This window comes from Gorilla gorilla, chromosome 5 (assembly GCF_029281585.2).
Source record: "Gorilla gorilla gorilla isolate KB3781 chromosome 5, NHGRI_mGorGor1-v2.1_pri, whole genome shotgun sequence".
Classification (NCBI taxonomy): domain Eukaryota; kingdom Metazoa; phylum Chordata; class Mammalia; order Primates; family Hominidae; genus Gorilla; species Gorilla gorilla.
The window spans coordinates 89,622,347-89,649,139 of NC_073229.2; the positions used below are offsets into that span (position 1 = coordinate 89,622,347).

General features: G+C 34.8%; 1 pseudogene; it reads right to left on the reverse strand.

The window, feature by feature from the left end:
• The window catches only part of LOC115933211 (protein eyes shut homolog), a 182,048-nt pseudogene extending 157,888 nt beyond the window's left edge, over positions 1-24,160 (reverse strand).
• Positions 24,161-26,793: the final 2,633 nt, after the last annotated feature.

Genomic DNA, 26,793 nt, shown 5'->3' on the forward strand with positions numbered 1-26,793 from the left:
GTTCAAAATGACTATTTGAAAGATTGGATTCGGTGAATTTTACAGCCTACAATGGCTTATTGAGGTCTTCTATTACATCTTTTTATTTTATCTTATTTTATTTTTTGAGACAGTCTCCCTTCATCGCCCAGGCTGGAGTGCAATGGTGCGATCTCAACTCACTACAAACTCTACCTCCTGGTTCAAGGGATTCTTCCGCCTCAGCATCCCGAGTAGCTGGGATTACAGGCACCCGCCATTATGCTCGGCTAATTTTTGTATTGTTGTAGAGACGGGGTTTCACCATGTTGGCCAGGCTGGTCTTGAACTCCTTACCTCAGGTGATCCGCCTGCCTCGGCCTCCCAAAGTGCTGGGATTACAGGCATGAGCCGCCTCCAAGTCGGCTCCCATTACATGTTATCACACAGCCTCTTTAAACTTGGCTCCAATGGAGTCAGCCTCAGGCACAGGGGAGAAGGAATCCCCCTAAAGCCTGCCTAACAAAATTACAGTTAAATCCCTGCAGGTGATCTGCTCTAGTATATCTCTGCTCTAACCTTCCTTCCTCTTTTATGACCAAAATACATACCAATCTGCTGTTTTCCTATACTATTATTATCAGCTGTATCAAATATTTCTCTTTGTTAGATCATCGTGGTCTTATTTCACTTGTAACTCTCCATGCCAGGTCTGTCAAACCCTAAAATAAATTCTTTCACAAGTTTCCAAGCTTTAAATGTTCCCTACATTTTTTCAATCTTTCTCCTCACTTTCCTCCGATGACCCCAGATTCCTCCAGTATATTCTCAAGTAGAGAGAGTTTTATTCCCTTCAAACTTCACGTTAGCCTCAGGCAGCATCATTTACATTTTTTTTTAGATTGCCTTTCCTCTGGCTTAATTACTCACCAAACATCTTTTTACAACCTTTTCTGATTATTGCCTCTTATTGAGCTTATTACAACCGTTATTAATTATAACATCTTCTTTCCATCCTTGTCACTATCAGTTATAAATCACCATTTGGATGCCACACCAACATCCATTTAAGACATTGCTCTTGGCTCACAATTATCTGTTCCTCTCCAATTCTGTCTTTATAAATGAAAAACTGAGACATATTGTCCAGTTTCTATGATTTTTAATGTTTCATATTAGTATAACATATTTGTCACAATTAATGAGTTAATATTAGTATATTAACTAATGAATTTTACTTAATGTCAATGCTTTATTCAGACTTCTTCATTTTTTACATTATGTTCCCTTTTATTTTCTAGGATCCTATTCAGGCTACTACATTACATATAGTAGTAATATCTTCTTAGGCACTTCCTGGTTGTCACTTGCCTTGTTTTGATGACCTTGAGATTTTTTAGGACTATTGCTTAAGTATTTGTAGAAGAACACCCTGCAGTTATGATTCATCTGATTTCTTTTCCATTGTTGTACAAAAGTAATATGTACTGGGGAGAAAGACCACAGAAGTAAAATCTTCTTTAAGAAGTGAAGCAGTAAAGTGTCATTTTCATCACATCATATGGTATATAAATAGTCACCATTAATGTTAACCTTGATCACCTGTCTTGAGGTAGTATTTGTCAAGTTTCACCACCACTCTTTTAACCCTGCCTCCATTGCCATACTAATTCTTTGGAATGTAATAAACTATACTTAGTTTTGGAAGAAACTATTAAACTGTTTTCCAAAGTGGTGGTACCATGATTTTTAAAAAATGTTTACCAGCAATTAATCAGGAGTTATTATTACTTTGCATCTTTGCGAGCAGTAGCAGTGTGAGTTCTTTGGATTTTAGCCATTTAAATAGGTATTTACTGGTATCTCATTGTTGCTTGCTTAAATTTCTAATGACAAATGATGTTGAACACCTTTTTATATGTTTATTTACCATCTGTATATTTTGGGGGTTGAATTGTCTATTCAGATCTTATGCACGTTTAATTTGTTCTTTGTTTTATTATTATTGAGTTTTAAGAATCCTTTTACATTTGGATAAAAATCCTTTATCAGATATGTGTTTTGCCAATATTTCTCCAAGTAGTTATTTTTGTTCTCTTAACAGTGTCACTTCAGAGCAGATTTTACTTTTAATAAAGTCCAAATTTCCATTTTCTGTCATGAATTATGCTTTCGGTGTTGTACCAAAAAATGTATTGCCAAGCCCAGGGCCATCTACATTTTATCCTACGTTTTCTCCTAGAAATTTTGTAGTTAAGTGTTTTACATTTAGGTATGTAATTCATTTTGATCTAATTTTTGTGAAGAGTGTAAGTTGTAAATTCAATGCCTATGTTCATTTTATTTGTATATGAATATCAAATTCTTCCAAAACCAATTAATAAGAAGACTATACTTTTGGCTTTGAATTATATTTGATTATTTATCACAAATTAGTTGACTACATTTGTGTGGGTCTATGTTTGGACTATCTATTCTGTTCCATCGATCTACATGCTTGTTCTTTTGTCAATACCAGGCTACCTTGATTATTGTTGCTTAATAGTTAAGTGTTGAAATAAGGCAGAGTGTATTCTCCAACCTTATTTTCTTCAGTATTTTGGTGGTTATTCTAGTCTTTGGCCTCACCATAAAAACTCTATAACCAGGGTGCCAATACTGGCAAAATAGCTTGATGTAATTTTGATTGGGATTGTACTGAATCTATGGATCAAACAGGTAAGAAGAGCCTTAATTATATTGAGGCTCCCAGTCAATGAACATGAAATCTCTTTCTATTTATTTATGATATTTATTTAGATTTTTATCAGAGTTTAGTTTTCCACATATAGGTCAGTACATAGTTTTGTAGGTATATACCCAATTATTTATTTATTTTGGATACTATTACAAATGGTATTATTTTTCCTTTAAATATTAGTTGTTCATTGCTGTTACAGGGGAAAGCAGTTGACTTTGTACACAGTATTAAATTTTATCCTGGACCCATGCTATACTGACTTATTTAAGGCATTTTTTAATATTTGGGAATACAGACCATTTTATGTCTTTCTTATTAGTCTGCATATATTTTCGTGCTTTTATTTTCTAATTGCACTAGCTAGAATTTCCTAGTGTTGAATAGCAGTGATGAGAGGACATTCTTGCCTTGTTCCAGACCTTTGGAGGAAAGTATCCATTTTTCTACACGAATTAGCATAACTGTAGGATTTTACAGATGTTCTTTACTAAATTGCTGTTTTTCTCCTCTATTTTTGGCTTTCTGAGAGTTTTCATCCAGATTAGTTGTTAAATTTTGTAAAATATTTTTTCTGTGTCAGTTTATATAATTATAAAATATTTTTCCTTTAGAGTATCAATATGGTAGATTACAATGATTAATTTTAAAATGGAGACCTAACTTTGCACTGTGGAATAAATTACTGTTTATTTATTTCTATAATAAAAAATTTATTATTCTTTTTACTTATTGTTGGATTCAAATTTAAATATTTGTTGAGAATGTTGTGTCTATGTTCATGAGAGTTATTAGTCTATAGTTTTCCTTTATTTTAATATATTTGTCTACTTTTGGAATTAGGGTAATGCTAGCCTCAGGAAATGACTTAGTAAGTGTTCCATCTGCTTCTATTTTACTGGAAGAGGTTATGAAGAATTGGCATCATTTCTTTCTTTCACAGTTGATAGAATTTACCAGTGAATTAATCTGAGGTGATTTCTTTTATGAAAGAGTATTAGTTATTGATTCAATTTCTTTTATATATGTTGGCCTATTCAGATGATCTTTTCTTGCATGAGTATTGATAGTTTGTGTCATTCAAGAAATTTGTCTATTTTATCAACATTTTCAAATATCGAGACAGAAAATTGTTTTTAGTATCCTTTTATATATCCTCTTAATGCCCATAGGAACAATGATGGCAATCCCTGTTTGATTTATTATATTAATAACTTGTGTCCTCTCTCTCTTTTCTCCCTTGGTTAGCCTGACTAGAGTCTTTACCAATTTTATTAATATTTTCAAATAATAACTTTTGTATTAGTTTATTTTCTTTATTGTTTTTCTATTTTTAATCTTACTGAGGTCTGTTCTAATTTTAATTATTTCTCTTCTTTTGCTTAGTTTGGCTGTTATTTCTCTAGCTTCTTAAAGTAGAAGCTTAAGTTATTGATTATAGATTTTACTTTCTAATATATGCATTTAATGTTATACGTTTGTCTCTGTGCACTGCTTTTTCTGGCTCTCACATGGTTTGACCAGTTATAGTTTCATTTTCATTTAGTTCAAAATATTTTTTAAGTTTCTCTTCAGACTTCTTTGACCAATTTGTTATTCAAAGTACACTGTTAAATTTCAAATAATTTGACATTTCTTCAACTATCTTTCTTTTACTGAATCCTACTTTTATTCCACTGTGGCATGGGGATATATGTTTTATGATTTCATTTTGTCTTCATGTGCTCAGGTGTGTTTTATGGTCTAGAATGTGTGCTATCTTGCTAAATGTTCTACACAGTCTCAAAAGAATTCCTCCTGCTGTTGGATAGAGTACTCTATAATTGACAATTATATCAAGCTGTTTTATAGTGCTGATTGGTCAAGCATATCTGTATGAGGTTTCTGCCTGCTTGGCTTATCAGTTACAAATAGGGGTATTTAATGTATCCAACTGTAATGGCGGGTTTTCTCTTATTCCTGTCTGTTTTATCACTTGTCTAATATATTTTGGCATAATGTTGCTAGGTGCATGCACATATAGGATTGTTACGTCTGTTTGCAGAATTGATTCCCTGAAGACTGCTTTATCTGAAATTACTTGAGCTACTGAAGATTTCTTTTGATTAGTGGGAGCATAATATATCTTTTCTCGTCTCTTTTAACCTACCTGAGTCTTTATATTTAAAGTGTTTCTTGTAAATAGATTATAGGTGGGTCTTGTTTATTTGTTTTTCTCCACTCTGATAAGCAATTTTTTTGTAACTGTATTTCATTGATTTCCATATTCCTCTTTTTCCATGTGCTCTGGTTTTAGTTGGGTACTTTACATGATTATTTTTATCTTCTCTCTTAGAGCACCAATTACACTTCTTTTAATGATTGTATTGATTGTCCTGAGGTTTACAATATCCTTCCTTCCTTTCTTTCTTTTTATTTTTTTATTTTTTTATTTTTTGGCAGAGTCTTGCTGTTGCCAAGGCTAAAGTGCAATAGTTTGGTCATAGCTCACTGTAACCTTGATCTCCTCGACTCAAGCAATCCTCTGCCTCAGCCTCCCGAGTAGCTGGGTCTACCAGCACATGTCACCAGACCAGACTATGAATTTTTTTTTTTTTGAGACAAAATCTTGCTATGTTGCCCAGGTCTTGAACTCCTGCCTTCAGATGATTCTCTTACCTCAGCTTCACAAAGTGCTGGGATTACAGGCAAGAGCCATCACACCCAGTCACAATATCCTTTTTTAACTAATTTAATTTGATTTTTAAATAACAGTATTCTGCTTCATGTGTAGCACCTGTACCTTATAACAGAGTATTCCTAATCTCTCCCTCCTGATCTTTCTGACATGACTGTCATTTCACCTATCCATAGGCTACAATCACCCAATATATGGTTATCAGGTTATCATTATTACTTTGAATTTATTTCTATAACTATTAATAAGGAAAAGAAGGCATTTTATTTTATCTTTAGTTATTCCTTCTCTGTCTTCCTTTCCTCATGTAGATCTGAGTTTCTGACCTATATTATTTCACTTTCCCTTTTTCAATATCGTTTGCATGATATGTCTGCCTTCATTAAAATCTCTCAGATTTTGTTAGTCTGAGAAAGTTTTTACTTCCTCACTTTTAAAGTATCATTTTACTAGGTATAGAATTCTAGGTTAGTGGGCTTTTTCTCTTGAAAGGTATATCATTGCACTCTTCTCATTTGTATAGTTTCTGATAAGAGGTGGGCTGTAATTCTGATCCTTGTTCATGTATAGAAAAAGTGTTTTTTTAATCCCTCTGGCTTTATTTAAGATTTTTCCTTTGTCTTTCATTTTCTGCAGTTTGCATATGACATGTCTAGAGAAATTTTTTTGTTTGTTTTGTTTTTATCTTTATAATTTATTTAGCTTAGTGTTCTCTCAACTTCCAGGACACGAGAATCATTTGTCACTCATTTTGGAAAGTTTTCAGCCATTATTTTTTCAAATATTTTTTCAGCTCTGTTCTCTTTCTTCTCCTTCTAATATTACAATAACACATAATACACTTTTTGAAATTGTCCCACAGTACTCAGATACTCTGCTGTGATTTTATTCTATTTTATTTTTCCTCTTTGAGTTTTAGTTTGGGAAATTTCTGTTGATATATTTTCAAGCCCACTGATCTTTCCTTAGCTTTCTACCTATGTCCATTCTCTAATGAACCTATCAATGGTGTTTATTTCTATTATGGTATTTTTTATTTCTAGAATTTTCTTTCAGTTCTTTCTTAGAGTCTCCATCTCCCTGTTTACTCATTTGTTCTTGCATTCTGTCTTCCTTTTTTATTAGATCTCTTAACATATTATTCATAGTTATTTTAAATTATCTATGTGGTATTTACAACATCCTCGTGATGTATGAATTTGGTTCTGATGATTACTTTGTCTCTTCAAATTATTCTTTCTTTCCTTTAGGTATGCCTTGCAAATTTTTATTGAAATTTAAGCATACTGTATCGGGTAATAGGAACTGAGATGAATAGGCCTCTAATGTGGAGATCTCTGTCAATGTGGTTGGGCTTTGGCTTTATTTAGAGTTTGCTGTACCTAAAGGTGCCTAAGACTTGATTTCAAATTCCTTTAGTGTCTGGTTTTGTTGTCCCTTTTGCTTTGGACTTTCCTAAGTACTCATCTACAGAGAATGTCTATGATTTGCAGCTTTCAACTATTGTCTTTTATGGTACTGAGGCTCTGTTGGTTTGATGGTAATGTATAAGAGAGGGAAATGATATAATCTATGATCTATGGTCTATGATCCTCCAGTTAAATCTCAGTCTTTTCTTGGGTCTGTGTCTCTAGCCTGTAGCCTTAAGAAATGTTTCTTCTGCCGGGAGTGGTGGCTCACACCTGTAATCCCAGCACTTTGGGAGGCCTAGACGGGCAGATCACGAGGTCAAGAGATCGAGACCATCCTGGCTAACATGGTGAAACCCCATCTCTACTAAAAAATACAAAAAATTAGCTGGGCGTGGTGGTGTGCGCCTGTAGTCCCAGCTAGTCAGGAGGCTGAGGCAGGAGAATGATGTGAACCCGGGAGGCAGAGCCGAGATCACGCCACTGCACTCCAGCCTGGATGACAGAGCAAGACTCCGTCTCAAAAAAAAAAAAAAAAAGAAATGTTTCTTCTTATATGAATTTCCCATTTTCATTGAGATAGAAAGTATACAGGGGGCTAGAGTAGGACAAATGCCCTTGCTAACAGTCCTGGCATGACTCTGGCCTAACTCTTCCCCACTGGAGAGCAGGCCTTTGTTAGAAAGAAGATCTGGGTTCATTTAAAAAGGATAACTCTTCCCCTCCCCACTCCCTGGATCCCACAGAATCATTCTCAGATCTTTACAGTGAGAACGTGGAGAAAAATCCTGGAGGAAAAGCCTCTGAAAGTGTGGGGACCTACCTAAGACTGCAGTGTAGCCCCAGGGAGATTCTCCCTCACATGAATCACATGAATACACAAAGTGTATTTTGTTAGATGACTCAGGACCCAGAGGTATCCAATGAGTAAACTGGAGATGAAAATAAACATAACATAAGAGGAGTAACATACTGTAAACAGAAAGAACATACATCTTCCTTTCATTGATTGGATGACAGAAGAATGCCAGAAAGGAAGCAGAGCCTCTGCAGGAGCTACAGACTGACAGCTCATAACAGATTCTCCTTAGAGAATATAAGATGGTTGATGTGGAATCTAGAAAATTTAAGATGGTTGGTGTAGAATTCTAGCTTTTCTCTAAGATTTTTTTCATCATAAATGGTTTATATTACACATTCCCATCAGCAGTTTTTGAGGGTTCCAGTTACTCTGTATCATCTCCAATACTTGGTATGGGTGGTCTTTTTAACTTTTGCTAAACTAAAATATTTTATTGTGGTTTAATTATCAATTATGTCAAACATCTTTTTAATCCTTGTTTGCCACCTTCATATCTTCTTTGGTAAAATAACTGTTCAAACATATTGCCTATTGTTATTTGGGATTTTTGTTTTTGTATTACTGAGTGTTTAGAGTGCTTTAAACATTCTAGATGAAAACTCTATGCTAGACATATGACTTGCAAATATTTCCTAACAATCTGTGGATTAAATTTTCATTTTCTGATGAAGTAGCTCTTAAGATTTTCATTTGATAATGTCCAATTAATCATTTTTCTCAGTACTTTCAAACTTAAATGTAAACCTCCTGTCAATATGGTGAAATACAGCAAGCAATTCCTTTCTGTTTACTTGTTTGTTTCCCCACTGTAGACTCCCACCTTGGAATGCTGCAATGTGAAGTGACTTCTTCTAGATGTTAACTCAGCTGTACTTCTGAAACCTCCTGTCAGCATCATTCTGCCTATTAATATTGCCTCACTTCTCTGTTGGATCCTTGTTTCCTGGACCACACACATTATTGTTATAATCTCTCTTTTTGCTGGAGAAAATTTTCTTTTTTTTTTTCTTTTTTTTATTATTATTATACTTTAAGTTTTAGGGTACATGTGCACAATGTGCAGGTTAGTTACATATGTATACATGTGCCATGCTGGTGCGCTGCACCCACTAACTCGTCATCTAGCATTAGGTATATCTCCTAATGCTTTCCCTCCCCCCTCCCCCCATCCCACAACAGTCCCCAGAGTGTGACGTTCCCCTTCCTGTGTCCATGTGTTCTCATTGTTCAATTCCCACCTATGAGTGAGAATATGCGGTGTTTGGTTTTTTGTTCTTGCGATAGTTTACTGAGAATGATGATTTCCAATTTCATCCATGTCCCTACAAAGGACATGAACTCATCATTTTTTATGGCTGCATAGTATTCCATGGTGTATATGTGCCACATTTTCTTAATCCAGTCTATCATTGTTGGACATTTGGGAAAATTTTCCAATAGGTCTCTCAGCAAGGTGAAATGGGATATATATTTTTAAAACTTCAAATATCTCAAAAATATCATCTGATTCACACTTTTGATTAATATTTTTTGACTGAAGTAGAGTGCTGGGTTGAAGATCATTTTCCTGTAGGAAAGGTATTTCTTCATCTCTTCCAGTTTTTTTGATGTAAAAGCCCATTATTATTCTTACTTCAAATCCTTTGATTACGACCTTATTTTTGGTATGTTTTTCTCCCACAAATCCTTATCTCTATTGTTAAAAAATTTTCAGTGATTAAGACTTGAAGTATGTCAGTTTTCATTCATTTAGATGTATCAAAATAAGGCATGTATGTGTGTTGTTGTTAATTTAGAAATTTGTTATTTAATTCTAAAATAGTATTACTCATGGCAATTATTTCATTCAATGGTTTCTTATTCCATTGGTAAATATGATGCAATGTTTGATGATGCACATAGTATTCTCTCTCTGCCTCTTGCTCTTTCTGAGGCTGAACTTCAAAAGCATTCTTTGACTGTACTTAAAACACTTTAAGGCGAGGGTTAATTTGTGAAGAATTTGTGAATAGGAGTTACTTTCTCACCAATTCCTTAAGGATATATTTGTTTTTAAATTTTACCTACAGAGATTCCAATTCCATTCTCACAGTCATGCAGTAAAATTGACAAACAGTAACTAGACTGTTTTATTTTCTTGCAAAAAGAATACATTATACATGACATTACTTAAAAGAGCTGTAGGAAAATAGCACACCTGCTGCTTTTCCCACTAATGGTATATGCTTTTCATCTACTAGGGAGAAATTATTCTTTAAAGAGTATGTAAATAATTCTATTTTAAACCAGAGAAAATTATTAATTAACACTATTAACTTCTTAATACAAATGCATTCTGTGTGTGTGTGTGAGAGAGAGAGAGAGAGAGAGAGAGAGAAAAGAGAGATCTAGAGAGATGGAATTGTAGCATGTATTCAGAATATTTTTACAAGACGAAAGTCTATCAGAACTCCTAAAGTATAGAAATCAGATTTAAATACTCACCTATCTAGGACCTAAGGTTAACAACCTAACCTTCTCTTTGCTTGCTTCATCTCCCATCTACATGCTTCTACATATGCTTTATCACACAGTCTTATAGGCAAACTGCTTATAATATGATGTGTATTGTGGAATCCACCTGCCCTAACCTAGATTAGGTAAATTTTTTTAATTGTTATTCCAGTCTTAACCAGGTAGGTACTATTTTTTTCCAATTTATGGATTAGCAAAATTGATGTCAAAAAGATCCAATAACTCAGGACAGGCGAGGTGACTCATGCCTATAATCTCAGCATTTTGGTAGGCTAAGACAGGGGGCACACTTGACGTCAGAAGTTCAAGACCAGCCTGGTCAACATGGCAAAAAGTCATCTCTACTAAAAATACACAAACTAGCCAGGTGTGATGGCACACACTCCTATAATCTCAGCTACTTGAGAGGCTGAGGCAAGAGAATCACTTGAACCTGGGAGGCGGAGGTTGCAGTGAGCCGAGATTATGCCACTGCACTCCAGCCTGGGTGATGCAGCAAGACTCTGTCTCAGAAAAAAAAAAAAAAATAAAATAAAAAAAAAAATAACATGACTCATCTAAAATCATATAACTTGTATATGGTAAATTGAAACTGAGGATTCAAAACCTAGTGGCTAAATCTTAATACGTTGATCACCTTCAGGTTACCATTTCTGTGAAATTTTTCCCTAACTTTCCGGCACACTTAGACATTACTACCGGCAGTTACTCATACGCCTTGCAGATCCTCTTAGTATAAAAATTACATTGTAGGCTGGGCACGGTGGCTCATGCCTGTAATCCCATCACTTTGGGAGGCCAAGGCAGGTGGTTCACGAGATCAGGAGATCGAGACCACCCTGATTAACACGGTGAAACCCCATCTCTACTAAAAATACAAAAAATTAGCCAGGCGTGGCGAGCGCCTGTCGTCCCAGCTACTCAGGAGGCTGAGGCAGGAGAATGGCATGAACCCGGGAGGCGGAGCTTGAAGTGAGCCAAGATCGCGCCACTGCACTCCATCCAGCCTGGGCGACAGAGCGAGACTCCATCTCAAAAAAAAAAAAAAAAAAATTACATTGTAAAGTAATTTTAATTATAAAAATGCTTCTTCACAAATATAAAAGAACAGAAATTATAAAAAAACTGTCTCTCAGACCACAGTGCAAGCAAACTAGAACTCATGATTAAGAAACTCATTCAAAACCGCTCAACTACATGGAAACTGAACAACCTGCTCCTGAATGACTACTGGGTACATAACAAAATGAAGGCAGAAATAAAGATGTTCTTTGAAACCAACAAGAACAAAGACACAACATACCAGAATCTCTGGGACATATTCAAAGCAGTGTGTAGAGGGAAATTTATAGCACCAAATGCCCACAAGAGAAAGCAGGAAAGATCCAAAATTGACACCCTAACATCATAATTAAAAGAACTAGAAAAGCAAGAGTAAACACATTCAAAAGCTAGCAGAAGGCAAGAAATAACTAAAATCAGAGCAGAACTGAAGGAAACAGAGACACAAAAAACCCTTCAAAAAATTAATGAATCCAGGAGCTGGTTTTTTGAAAGGATCAACAAAATTGATAGACCGCTAGCAAGACTAATAAAGAAGAAAAGAGAGAAGAATCAAATAGACGCAATAAAAAAGGATAAAGGGGATATCACCACCGATCCCACAGAAATACAAACTACCATCAGAGAACACTACAAACACCTCTATGCAAATAAACTAGAAAATCTAGAAGAAATGGATAAATTCCTCCACACATACACCCTCCCAAGACTAAACCAGGAAAAAGCTGAATCTCTGAATACACCAATAACAGGCTCTGAAATTGTGGCAATAATCAATAGCTAACCAACCAAAAAGAGTCCAGGACCAGATGGATTCACAGCCGATTTCTACCAGAGGTACAAGGAGGAACTGGTACCATTCCTTCTGAAACTATTCCAATCAATAGAAAAAGAGGGAATCCTCCCTAACTCATTTTATGAGGCCAGCATCATACTGATACCAAAGCCTGGCAGAGACACAACAAAAAAAGAGAATTTTAGACCAATATCCTTGATGAACATTGATGCAAAAATCCTCAATAAAATACTGGCAAACTGAATCCAGCAGCACATCAAAAAGCTTATCCATCATGATCAAGTGGGCTTCATCCCTGGGATGCAAGGCTGGTTCAATATACTCAAATCAATAAATGTAACCCAGCATATAAACAGAACCAAAGACAAAAACCACATGATTATCTCAATAGATGCAGAAAAGGCCTTTGACAAAATTCAACAACCCTTCATGTTAAAAACTCTCAATAAATTAGGTATTGATGGGACGTATCTCAAAATAATAAGAGCTATCTATGACAAACCCACAGCCAATATCATACTGAATGGGCAAAAGCTGGAAGCATTCCCTTTGAAAACTGGCACAAGGCAGGGATGCCCTCTCTCACCACTCCTATTCAACATAGTGTTGGAAGTTCTGGCTAGGGCAATTAGGCAGGAGAAGGAAATCAAGGGTATTCAATTCCGAAAAGAGGAAGTCAAATTGTCCCCGTTTGCAGATGACATGACTGTATATCTAGAAAACCCCATCGTCTCAGCCCAAAATCTCCTTAAGCTGATAAGCTACTTCAGCAAAGTCTCAGGATACAAAATCAATGTACAAAAATCACAAGCATTCTTATACACCAATAACAGACAAACAGAGAGCCAAATCATGAGTGAACTCCCATTCACAATTGCTTCAAAGAGAATAAAATACCTAGGAATCCAACTTACAAGGGATGTGAAGGACCTCTTCAAGGAGAACTACAAACCACTGCTCAATGAAATAAAAGAGGATACAAAGAAATGGAAGAACATTCCATGTTTATGGGTAGGAAGAATCAATATCGTGAAAATGGCCACACTGCCCAAGGTAATTTATAGATTCAATGCCATCCCCATCAAACTACCAATGACTTTCTTCACAGAATTGTAAAAAACTACTTTAAAGTTCATATGGAACCAAAAAAGAGCTTGCATTGCCAAGTCAATCCTAAGCCAAAAGAACAAAGCCGGAGGCATCACGCTACCTGACTGCAAACTATACTACAAGGCTACAGTAACCAAAACAGCATGGTACTGGTACCAAAACAGAGATATAGATTAATGGAACAGAACAGAGCCCTCAGAAATAACGCCACATATCTACAACTATCTGATCTTTGACAAACCTGAGAAAAACAAGCAGTGGGGAAAGGATTCCATATTTAATAAATGGTGCTGGGAAAACTGGCTAGCCATATGTGGAAAGCTGAAACTGGATCCCTTCCTTACACCTTATACAAAAATTAATTCAAGATGGATTAAAGACTTAAACGATAGACCTAAAACCATAAAAACCCTAGAAGAAAACCTAGGCATTACCATTCAGGACATAGGCATGGGCAAGGACTTCATGTCTAAAACACCAAAACCAACGGCAACAAAAGCCAAAATTGACAAATGGGATCTAATTAAGCCAAAGAGCTTCTGCACAGCAAAAGAAACTACCATCAGAATGAACAGGCAACCTACAAAATGGGAGAAAATTTTCACAACCTACTCATCTGACAAAGGGCTAATACCCAGAATCTACAATGAACTCAAACAAATTTACAAGAAAAAAACAAACAACCCCATCCAAAAGTGGGCAAAGGACATGAACAGACACTTCTCAAAAGAAGACATTTTTGCAGCCACCAGACATATGAAAAAAATGCTTATCATCACTGGTGATCAGAGAAATGCAAATCAAAACCACAATGAGATACTATCTCATACCAGTTAGAATGGCAATCATTAAAAACTCAAGAAACAACAGGTGCTGGAGAGGATGTGGAAAAATAGGAACACTTTTATACTGTTTGTGGGACTGTAAACTAGTTCAACCATTGTGGAAGTCGGTGTGGTGATACCTCAGGGATCTAGAACTAGAAATACCATTTGACCCAGCCATCCCATTACTGGGTATATACCCAAAGGACTATAAATCATGCTGCTATAAAGACACATGCACACGTATGTTTACTGCAGCACTATTCACAATAGCAAAGACTTGGAACCAACCCAAATGTCCATCAATGATAGACTGGATTAAGAAAATGTAGCACATATACACCATGGAATACTATGCAGCCATAAAAAATGATGAGTTCATGTCCTTTGTAGTGACATGGATGAAACTGGAAATCATCATTCTCAGTAAACTATCACAAGGACAAAAAACCAAACACCACATGTTCTCACTCATAGGTGGGAATTGAACAATGAGAACACGCGGACACAGGAAGGGGAACATCACACTCTGGGGACTGTTGTGGGGTGGGGGGAGGCGGGAGGGAAAGCATTAGGAGATATGCCTAATGCTAAATGACGAGTTAATGGGTGCAGCACACCAGCATGGCACATGTATACTTATGTAACTAACCTGTACATTGTGCACATGTACCCTAAAACTTAAAGTATAATAATAATAAAATAAAATAAAATGCTTCTTCAATATACTAAAGCTCTTTAGGGAAATATTATATATGTAATCCACATCCCCTAGGCACATATTAAGACTGAAAAATATTTATAGAATAGCTAAATAAAGGAAGAAAATGAATGAAAAAGAAAAGAAGGAAGGAAAGAAATAAGAAATGTATAAAGCATAAGGATGCTGAAACCATTAAAAGAGAACATATATATTAAAATAATTCTGGCACATAGCAGGTTTTCAGTTAATTTTTGTATAATGTGAGAAATTAGTTCCCTGCCCGTGTATATGAATAAATCTTTTATTTATATACTTGCATGTTCTATATGTGAAAGCCAATATTTCTCATGGAAATCTGTCTACTTCTAAGCATTTAGGCCTGTGGCTAGACAAAGACCACTGCTAATCCTCACAGCTATTTAGGTACTTTTAATGATGATAGGTTTAAAGTCCCTACAAATGTGAGTTTAATAATGAAAGGAGAAATTATGACATGTAAACAACTTTCAGAAGTCTTGTTTAGGATTAGGACTGACAAGATATGGTAGAAGCATGAATGGTAGTTTATGTTTCAGGAGAAAATATAGGGAAATAGATATTTCAGTATAGAGTGAGATAATTTCTTAAAGATGTCAGGGCAAGAGTTACAATTTTATTAAGGGCTTAATCTGCATCAGGCCCAATGATAAGTGTTTTGTATGTTTTATTCTTTTAATCTACAGTCTTCGAAATTAGTACAAATATTTACATCCATTTTACATGAGTATGTACAAAGGCACAAGGATGCCTTGTATTACTAACTCCTCTTTTCTCCAAAACTCTCTAAAAATTATCCTCAAAAAATTTTTCTCAAAGAGAATACAATGCAAAAGGAAGAAGAGTTTATGAGAAAACAAATTAGATTCTACTCTAGATTCTGACACTTCCTAGTCAGAGAATACAATCTCTTACTGGGAACAAAAGAGTTTCAAGTTAACACACACTTTTCAACTATAACACTGTATGATGTTGTTATTTTTCCTTGAAAATGATAATAAAAAATACTATGTGGATAATAGCTCTATTATTTATAGTGCTCTCAATGTCTACTACATGAACTTATTTATCCATTTGGAAATAATTCTTAGCCTCAGTTTCCTTAGCTATAACATGATATCAATGAAAAATACTTGCTCTTGGAACATGGAAATTGGATTTAAACCAAAGCAACTAGTGCGTGTGGAAGGGCTGTAAATCTAAGGATATTATATTATTTTATTTTCCATTATAAACGTAGGATATATTTTATACTTCATATCTTAATAGCTTATTTTCTGTCCCATTTTTTAAATAAAAATAATTGTCTGTAACAAAAGTATTTTGGAATCTGTTGTTTTCAAAACAAAAAAAAAAAAAATGAAAACAAAAGCCCAAACCTTAAACCAGTTTCTTTGAATAACTAAAATCAATCTTCTTACTCTACCTGAATTCATCACTCAAAAATCTTTAACAATGAATTAATCTGCCTTTACATCCAAGCTAATAAAATTACAGTTGAAGCAATACTTACGTATTATGTAAAGTGAGGTTACGGGTAAATAAACTATTTTAAAATGATGCTGTAATTACATCCTCATGAGGTCTATGGTTAGGCAAGTCATTTTGGGCTTTTTATCAACTTATCTGTGCTAAATAAAACTAACATTTTAAAGTAAAATAACTTAAATAAAATTTACATTTGGAAATTAACATTTAAGAATAGTAGTATGAAATTACAGTTTAATTATTTCAACCAAGTAAAGGTAAGTACAGGCATACACGACACCAATGACAGATTATTACCATTGTTGTGAATTACAGATGTTAATCATTAAACGGAATAAAAAAATTCAAGAATATACAAGTTTGCACGTGTAAGTTTGAGGCAGGATAGTAAAAATTCAACTCCAAACACGTTCTATGTGTAAGAGTTTCCAGTGATTTGGAAGTGGTTCCTGCACTCAACAATCTTGATGTTTAGATAGAAAAAATAAACAAAAAGCCAGGGATAATAAAAATAATTAACAACATGATTCTTAATAGACACTCTTTCTTTAACAGGCTTAACATATATACATTATCTAAATCTCACAACAGCTTTAAGAGGTAACATTATTACCTCTATTTGATAAATGAAGAAACTGAGTCTCAGAAAAGTAATATTCCCAACGTCTTACAGCTGGTATTTGGCAGAATCCAAACTTATATCCAAGCATTCTGTTATCAGTGCCTGAGTCCTTAATTACTGTCCTAGAGTAGACTAAATTGAAAGAAAAATTTTACTTCTATAAAATTAACAAACATATTATGAAAAATCTGGCGCATTACCCATATCTTATAAAAATTATGGTTTTCACCTCCAACTTTCCACCTTCATCTCTTCTCCAAAAAGGGCAGGGAATACATCTCAGTTTTTGTATGTGTATTTCACTAGTACAACAAGTTGGCAAACACAAGGTAAATATTCAATAATATATTAAAGCGTCACAGGTTTCCATGAACATTAAAGAAGGAAATAGACATTTTGAAATATGTATGTTCTATATTTAGTGAACACATTATCTAATAAAGAAGGTAAGATTTATTTTATTTATTTTCTTTAGGTCATGCAAAATTGTGGTATCATCTTAAAATTAGAATATAAACCCCATGAGGGCAAAAGCTATTGTCTTTTCTTGTTCATTGCTATAAATATAGCAATATGTGGTGTATTAGTCGGTTCTCACACTGCTAATAAAGACATACCCAAGACTGGGTAATTTATAAAGGAAAGAGGTTTAATGGACTCACAGTTCTGCAGGGCTGGGGAGGCCTCACAATCATGGCAGAAGGCAAAGGTGTAGCAAAATCAGGTCTTACACTCCCCTTTATACAACATCAGATCTGTGAGACTTACTATCATGAGAACAGCATGAGAAAGACCCACTCCCATAATTCAATTACCTCCCACCAGGTCTCTCCCATGACACGTGGAAATTATGGGAGCTACAATTCAAGATGAGATTCAGGTGGGGACACAGCCAAACCATATAAATGTGTAATGCCCATGTCAGAAAAAAAAATTGTGAAATTCTTTGAAATGAAGGAAAATGATTCTTGTGTGTTCTATCAAGCACATCCTTCTGGGATATCCCTCTCTTTCATTGTGTTTGAGTTGTTTTACAATTCGGTAAATTGTAGCATACTATTAATAATGCTAATGATGCTTGGTCGTTGACATGCAATTTGTGTCCAATGGAGATACAATTGATTATTGGATTGTGGATGTTTATCAATTTTGCATCTATTTGTACATTCATTTCAATATACATTGTTGCCTTTGTGTGTGTTTGTGTGTGTGTGTGTGTGTGGCGGTGGTGGTGGCAAATTAAAGTTTAAATGAGTTTGAACATTGTGCTAGTTTCCTCTTCAATTCATGAGTTAAATTAAACTTTTATCGTGTATTGATATTTAAGAGTTATGATTTTACCTTAAACATTATTTTTAACATCTAAATTAGTAAAGGCATACCAAATACTAGATAACTAATAAATATATGTATATTAATCTATAAAGGTTAATATAAATTAATAATAGAATACTAAATTAATAATTGAATTAATGAGTGAATAAGATATTTTTCATGAAATAACACAGTTAATTGTTACGGTCTCTATTAGTCTGCATTCACTGTTATAATATGCTTGGCCAGGTGACTGAGAACACTTGCAAAAGCTGTAATAACGATATATATATATATATATATATATATATATATTTTTTTTTTTTTTTTTTTTTTTTGAGACAAGGTCCTGCTCTGTCACCCAGGCTGGAGTGTAGTGGAGTGCTCACAGCTCACTGCAGCCTCAACCTCCCATGGCTTAGGTGATCCTCCCACCTCAACCTCCTGAGTAGCTAGGATTACAGGCACATGCCATCACACTTGGCTAATTTTTGTACTTTTTTTTGTAGAGATGAGGTTTCACCATGTTGCCTAGGAATCAACACCTTTCAAAACCATGTATGGATTTTCACTCTTTATAGATTAATTTTACTCTTTATAGATTCACCCTTTAAGTTTACTATGCATATTAGATTAACTTTTCAAATATGTACAACATATTTCATGTATTTCAGTAGTACCTGATACACATCATCCCCTCTGGCTATCCAGAATAAAATAATTGTGTTATATAGAAAATGTGTACTTGCAAAATAATTCCATTATAATTTGAAAACTCAGCATACGGGGCCAATACTTCTGAATTTGGCCACTGTACTTTTTGATATCAGATAAGATACAGAAATAATTTATATATGATAAAAAGAATCTCAATTTGATTTCCACAAAATTTATAGTTCTAGACCTTTAAAAATGTGTTTATTTTTAATGAGTGTAACAAGGATATTGCTAAGATAACAAGACATATGTTGAACTGGCTAATTTTCTTCAAGATGCAATGAGCCCTCTTGGGAAGTAGGCCTTGTGCTGGACACTAAGGAAATTTGAAGTTATAATGTCCAAGTTTTCATAATATAGTGCAGAATATGGAAACATGAGAAGTAAAAATGTTACACAATATGTGTTATTGCAGAGGTACAATTATATATACACATATATATCATTTATATAACAGTCTATTCCCGATATATATATATATATGTGTGTATATATGTATATGCATATATCAGAGGAATATAATGTATACATATATACATATATGTATATATCAGGAATAGACTAGAATAAGGATTGACTGATAATTGTGAGTTACTGTTATGTCTATCCTATTTACGGGGTCTCTAAGCAAGACCAGTGTCTTTGTCTGCAATGTTTCTTCTATCTTCTTTTTTATTAACAACATAAATCATGGATTTTACAGAGTGAGAATTTCACTGGATGAAGGGTAGTCCAATTTTGGTGCTTGATTGCATATTTCTTTGCAATTGGAGAGGCAATTAAAAATTAAGAGTAACAAACATCTTCTCAAAATCCTAAATTTGAGGACAAATAGGAAATTATGACTGCTGATGGACTAGGCTCACATGTTCCAATTTGCTGTTTGCAAGGATGACACCAAAAAAAATTACAATTTCTATCATTCTGAACAAGTTGATATGGATGCATTTGCTGCAATTAACAGAAAAATATAGTTTGTTCAGGATTATCTTATCAATTTTTATTCTCACATAATTAGACGCTGAGTAAAACTTTTGTTTTAGAGATGTAGAAATCATGATAGAGCATGACCATCTGCTCAACATATATACGTGTTGTATCAAATCACTGCAGTACTTAAGTACAGAGGCTCTAGAGTCAAAAATCCTGGGGGAAGAAATCTTGGTGTGTTTGCTTTCTACCTTTCTTACACTGAATAAATTACTGAACACGGTTTCCCCATCAGTGAAAAGAAGGTAATGCTTGTTCTTATCTCACAAAATCATTGTGAGGACTAAATTATATAAATCATAAAAATATTTTTGAGAACTCAGACCTTCCAAATAGAAAGTTAGTAAATTTATTACTTTAATGAAATAGTATATGCGTGAAGAAATCCAACAATCAGGTTTTGTTAAAAAACCCCTCTATCCCATATCTTAGTCTAACTTACATAGCCGAACATACCTGACGGTTCATATCAAAAAATCTACATTAAGAAAATTTTGACAATTTGAATAAGGTTTCTTATGGAATTAGGTCTCATTATTTTGGAAGAAAGTAATTTGTTTGATTGGCTATATTTAAAGTATTCATTTCCTCTAATCTTGTTTTGTCACACTTAGCAGAGTTACAGAAGATTGTAAATGTAATTTTTTGATTAATGCCACTCCGTGTTAAGGGTCCTCAAATTATGAAGGGCAGAGATTCTAATATCTCCTACTCATCAAAATATTCCCAGTGTCTCGTAGGGTTCTTGGTATATAACGGATGTTTTAAAAATATTTTATTTGATTAATAGTCAACAATGTAAGTGAATAAATGATAATTTAATTCATTTTTGCTCATAAATAATTTTATTGTTCAGAGTTTGAGGAATTTTACCTTCAAATTTCCTGTGGGTCTCTTCTTACAAAAAATCACTTTTAACATTTATAACAATTCTATCAAATCATGGTGACATGTTATACTTTCCTCAGCACTTGCAAAAATATTTAGTATTTCTAAAAAAATACTCTCATGTAAATCTATTATGTAAGCTTTAGATTTCATTCTACTTAAATTATTTATCTAAAGTATATAGAGTAATTTTTCTGGTAAATTGAAAATAAGATTCTATATATTCTGATCTCTGAAATGAATTATATATTCCTCTGTAATAGTATAACACAGTTTTTATAGCTGTAAATTAAATGAGAAATTAGTGGGCCAGCACAGTGGCTCATGCCTGTAATCCCAGCACTTTTGGAGGCTGAGGCCAGAGGATCGCTTGAAAACAGTGGCTCAAGATCAGCCTGGGTAACGAAGTGAGACACTGTCTGCACATTAAAAACAATAGTGAAAGTATTTTGTGTGGATTGTCTTTAAGTCTGTGTGTGGAGTGGGGTGGAGATGGGTTGTTTGTTTTTGAGAGAGTCTTGATCTGTCATCCAGGCTGGGGTGTTAGTGTTCTTAAGTTTTGAAATATGCATGCATATTTTTGTATCAAAACACATACAAGCATAAATACTTTAAGAATTTCAATGCAATTTTGCTTCCAAATTATATGCTAATTTTATTATGTATTTTGCATATTATATATAGTTTAATCTTTGAAAGTTATTGAATATGTATTTGATTTAATTTGATCTTCCCTTATATTCTCACATTTTTGATACCTTTTGTGCAGCTGTGCTATAAAATCTAATGCATCTGAACATTTTTATAATAACTGAACTTTTCACATTTTATGGCTAATTCTGCCTTTTAACCTTTTCCTTGATCCTCTATGAACAATTTAGTGTAACATTTAATTATAATTACCAGAACACAACAAAACATGAAAATGAAGTTAAATGTAGGATATTACATTTTTGTGTTCAAATAGTTTCAATTTTTAATTTAATATCTGATTATTTTGTGAGAATTATATGCACAATTACATGTAAATAGAATCTTCAAATACATAGATTAACAATTTAAAAAACACTTGTCATATGACATGCAAACCCCAAGAGCAGGCCTGTTATATATGATTTTTTTAAATGTCTATGATTTTTATTAGTAACATTTTATAAATGCATTATGGGGTAATGTATTCTTTAATTACCTACATTTTACCATTCCACAACATATATATACCTCAAAACATCATACTGTAAATTATAAAAACACTTATGTGACAGTTAAAAAAATAAATTGTGATACACACACACAAACACAGAGAGACAGACAGAATGGCGTACTGTTTAGCCTGAAAAAACAAAGAAATCCTGCCATTTGAAACAACATAGGTAAATCTGGAGGACATTATGCTAAGTGAAATAAGCCAGACACAGAGAGAAAAATAGTGCATGATCTCACTTATATGTGGAATCTAAAACAGTACATCTCTTAGAAGCAGAGAGCAAACAGTTGTTATGAAGAATGAGGAGGTGGGAAAATGGGGAAATTTTGGGCAAAGAGCACAAAGTTGCAGCTATGTAGGATGAATAAGTCTAGATGTCTAATGTAAAGTAATCATTTCACTATGTATATGTCTATAAAAAATTGTGTTCTATACCCTAAATATGCCCAATTTTATTAAAAATAACTGTTTTTTAAAAAAAGTTTAAATGTTTATATACTGCTAGATGGCAGGTGGGTGGAAATTATATAGCTACATCAGGGGTAGTCTACGTTATGAGAGAACAAGTTCTCCATACGGATGGTTTGCTGAGTTAGTGTTTCTCAAGGATATATTCCAGACATACTTTTCCTTACAGCCAACGTGGAATAAAAGTCCAACCTTTTTTTTTTTTTTTGAGACAGAGTCTCACTCTTGTCGCCTAGTCTAGAGTGAAATGGCACCATCCCAGCTCACTGCAAACTCCACCTCCTGGGTTCAAGTGATTCTTCTGCCTCAGCCTCCCGAGTAGCTGGGATTACAGACACACAACACCACACCCTAATTTTTGTATTTTTAGTAGAGACGGGGTTTCGCCATGTTGGCCAGGCTGGTCTCGAACTCCCAACCTCAGGTGATCCGCCCACCTTGGCCTCCCAAAGTGCTGGGATTACAGGCTTGAGCCACCGCACCTGGCCAGAAGTCCAATTTTCCTATAGCAGTCAGAATTAATCACCCTGGCCTGCACAGTAACTCTCTTCTTTGTCTGTTTATTCAGAGGCATGAGGAGTCCAAAGTGGCCATATGGCAGTCTTAACTTCCATTTCAATGGAATAATTGTTGTGTCTCCTGGTGGAAGCATTCTCCTTTTTGGAACTAACGGATTTAGGCCAGCAGAGCACAAGGTCACAGAAACAGGAAGTAAGCATTTTGCTACTGGGTCAGTAGGAGTAACAGTGAGTGGTACCACTTTCATTTCCACTCTCTAAATGTTGGACCATGAATCATATACATGAAGCATATACAGCCTTCTAGAGAACATTTTCCCAGCCCTTCAAGATGTTGCCACCTAGCTGGTACTGTAACCAGCTCTTCAAAACACAATTTCACTGTTTTATCAAACCACTTACTTCAGGTTGATGGGAAGACATGGAAACACTGGTGAAATCTATGAGTGTGGTGTCACTGCCACACTTCATTTGCCATGAAGTGAATTCCTTAGAATCAATGTTGTGTGAAATACCATGATGATAGAAATGTATTCTCTAAGCCCATGAATGGTAGTTCTAGCAGAAGGATTGCATGTAGGGAATACAAATCCATATCCAAAGTATCTAATATAGCAAGAACAAAATGCTGCCTCTTTTATGACAGAAGTGGGGTTATTAACTTGCCATCAGAAAGCTGGCTGATCACCTTTGAGTGTCATGTGAGGGCCTCAGTGTTTATCGTTGCTGCTGGCAAATTGAGCACTGAGCGATGGCTTTAGCCAGGTCAGCCATGGTGACTGGAAGTCCACGTTGCTGGGCCCATGCATAATTTCCATCCTTGCCACCATGGCCACTTTTTCTAAACTGATTCTTTTTTTGTTTTTTGTTTTTTGTTTTTTTTTCAATTTTACTTTAAGTTCTGAGATACATGTGCTGAACATGCAGGTTTGTTACATAGGTATACATGTGCCATGGTGGTTTCTAAACCCATTTTAAAGTCATATGTTGAAAGCATTTGAAGATAGGGCTCAATGAAACCACTGAGAAGTCACTGAAAAAACTGGGGAATCATGACTGGTATCCACAGAAAAAGTCATCCTATCAACTTGATTATTGTAATCATCCTCTGCAGAGGTCACTGTTTAGCAAGCATCTGAGTGAAAACAAATATTTTCACATTATTTGCCCATTCAGAAAGGTCTATTATACACACCTCTTACCAGACCTCCTCAACACTGATTTTCCAATCAAGTCACTTCCAAGTGCCTGGCCATCCATTCTAACCGGAAAATTCAACTTAACTCATGATCTGCTAGCCTTCCCAGCCTTTCTGATTCCCCTCGCCCACCATCAGTTACTCTCACAGGCATCTCTCTAGTAAAATCTTTGATTAATCCTGTCTTATTGTTTGTTTCTCAAAGAAATTAATCTAACAAAGGTATTGTTAGTGGAGATCAGCAACACAGAGTATGGCATTTGACATGAAGTAACTAATCACTGACTCTTTTGTTTTCCATATCCATAAACAGGAAGTATCTAAAGCAGTTTACTTTTAGATGAAATGGACAACAGTATATCTTTACAGTCTTGCCTCATGGCAATGAGTGCTCCTACTTTATCTAACAGAGTAGCTCAGAAGTCTTGATTGTTTTGGAATTTCACAAAATAGCACTCTTGCCCATTTATGAATTATATTCTCTTAATTAGACTACTAATAACATAAGAAATGTCTTAAATGTTCTAGTAATTACATACATGGCAGTGAGTATGGAGTGTTTTAGTCCATTTTCTTTTGCTATAATTACAAATTACCCTGAGACTGCGTGATTTATAAAGAAAATGAGTTATTTTGGTCTGGTTCCTAGAGACTGAGAAGTCCAAGGTCAGGGAGGCGTATCTGGTGAGAGCCGTGTCATAACTTAGTGAAGGGTATCACATGGTGAGAGAGCAATAGCATGTCAGTTAGGGCTTTTCTTCTTCTTCTTATAAAACCACCTGTCCCATTACGGGCCTCATTCTATTGACCTTATCTAATCCTAGTTATCTTCCAATGGCATCAAATCTGATTCCCATTGACATATGATTTGGGGAATTAAGTTTTCAATACATGATATTTACAGAAAAAATCAAACCACAGCAGGTGTAGAACACAAAGATTCAGAGATCAATTGTAAGTAAAATTTTGAGAAGGTCCTTTGGTCCGAAATATCTTAGAATATTTCTTTTCTCTTAAAAGATGCCATCACTCTTCTCATCTCTCATCACCAAGCATAATGCACAGCACTTGATAAGTCTCTTTAGATTTGTAGCTAGCAAACATTTGGAAACACTGCTCCAACCTGTCTTTTTTAGTTTATTCAAAAGGCGGCTTGGCTCACGCCTGTAATCCCTGCGCTTTGGGAGGCCGAGGCGGGTGGATCATCAGGTCAGGAGATTGAGACCATCCTGGCTAACACGGTGAAACCCCGTCTCTACTAAAAAATGCAAAAAATTACCTGGGCGTGGTGTCGGGCGCCTGTAGTCCCAGCTACTCAGAAGGCTGAGGCAGGAGAATGGCATGAACCCGGAAGGCGGAGCTTGCAGTGAGCCCAGATCGCGCCACTGCACTCCAGCCTGGGAGACAGAGCAAGACTCTGTCTCAAAAAATAAAATTAAATTTAAAAAAGACTGCTAATCTTGAGTGGAATCGAAATAACGAGAGGGCACTGCATAAAGTCCAGGTGGCAGTATAACATGAGTTATAAAGAAAATGCTTCATAAATGTTTTCCAATAACTGAATGAATACATGAGTGAAATACAAAGGTCTATGTTATGTTCAGCATTCGGGATTCTGGGATTAAATGGAACACGAGGCAAGAAAGAAGACACAGTGTGGCCTCATTATAATCTGACAGAACCGGAGAGGTATAACTAACTGAAAGCCCAATCCCCAAAGTCAGACTACATGAAAGGAAACATTCAAGTCCTAGTATGCACATAGGAGCCTTTGTTCAGAGTTTTAAATGGATAGGGAGATCCCTATGAGCAGCATAAATATTAAAGTCAAGGCAGAATCTATTTCCTCTTCATTTTATGCACGCTGCTCAGTGTGGACAAACAAGGTTGGTATGAATTGGTGGGCTGGGTGCCAGAGCTGGGAGCAGTAATCAACAGGTGCCCACAGATGCTGATTGAAAGATAGAAAACAGCTAAAATAGATTTGAGCTATCTAATTAGGAGCCACCGTAAGAAGCAACTGACACATTAACCTTTTGTTTCATCGGTAATATATAGAACATCTTGATTTTTAAAACATCTTTCATTAACCTAATTCACAAGATCTGCTTGGTGATGTAAATTCTTTGAACCTAGAAGGGAATTTGTTAACTCTGTGTAAGTTACTGTGTGATGTGGATAATATATGTTAAAATTCTTATAATTATACTAGGCACTTATTAAACACTCTACATATGTAAATTATTGTTGTTATTATTTCTATTGCTGTTCTAGAAAATGTAAAAAATGAAATAAGAATATTTTAAATACTTTAAAAGGTGGTGTTTTTTATTTCAATTTAAACAATTATTGAACTCAACTACCTGCTAAATTATATATAATCATATGCTTAACAAATTTTTTAAAATTAAAACAAAAATCTAAGATTATAACCAGTATTATAACTCTACATGTAAGAAAGTCTATATTTACTCTGGTACGTATTTTAAAGCCTTCATGTTTCTATTCAATCTGAATGATCTCAAGTCATAATATTTTTCTTTGATCCAAAATTGTTTGATATCCATATTATGGTGCATGATGTTAGAATACTTGTTTTGTTCTGCCATGGGCTGGTAAATTAATTATGTCTAATTCTTCTTGTTCTGACTTAGCCTTTCTTCAAGATTAGATCAAAACATTAAGTATTACAGCT